We start from the raw sequence: 744 nt of genomic DNA on the forward strand, positions 1-744 counted from the left end.
ACCTATACTGTCCTGATAGACCCCTACCTATACTGTCCTGGTAGACCACTACCTATACTGTCCTGATAGACCACTACCTATACTGTCCTGATAGACAACTACCTATACTGTCCTGATGGACCTATACTGTCCTGATAGACCTATACTGTCCCGATAGACCCCTACCTATACTGTCCTGATAGACCTATACTGTCCTGATAGACCTATACTGTCCTGATAGACCTATACTGTCCTGATAGACCTATACTGTCCTGATGGACCCCTACCTATACTGTCCTGATGGACCCCAGTCTAACAGTTCAAACATCAACTCAGTGCTGCTGTTGTGTTGTTGTTTACATCATAGCAGATAGTTCACGTTTGGGACGTCCTCCTAACGTCTGTCTCCTGTTTGTCCTCCTCCCAGACCTCCAGTTGGACTACTCGCTGACAGACGACTTCTGTAAGAACCACTTCCTGGTTGGGCTGCTGCTGCGGGAGGTGGGCGGGGCCTTGCAGGAGTTCCGGGAGATCCGTCAGATATCCATCCACGTGCTCAAGAACCTGATGGTCAAGCACACCTTTGACGAGCGCTACACCTCCAAGGTAAGCAGCCCAGTCATCCCTGTCTCTTTCCTCTCTCGTCATTTAGTAATTCTTCTTAAAGGAAAAGGAAGTTTATTTCATCAGATTATCTCTATTTCAGAGTCAGCAGGCTAGGTTGGCCACCCTTTACTTGCCCCTGTTCGGTCTGCTCCAGGAGAA

The 744-nt window shown here is 48.5% G+C and overlaps 1 pseudogene; it reads left to right on the forward strand.

Moving 5' to 3' along the window:
• LOC111959519 (dedicator of cytokinesis protein 9-like) overlaps positions 1–744 on the forward strand; it is a 118443-nt pseudogene that overhangs the window by 71174 nt on the left and 46525 nt on the right.

The sequence above is a fragment of the Salvelinus sp. IW2-2015 genome, linkage group LG36 (genome assembly GCF_002910315.2).
Source record: "Salvelinus sp. IW2-2015 linkage group LG36, ASM291031v2, whole genome shotgun sequence".
Lineage (NCBI taxonomy): Eukaryota > Metazoa > Chordata > Actinopteri > Salmoniformes > Salmonidae > Salvelinus > Salvelinus sp. IW2-2015.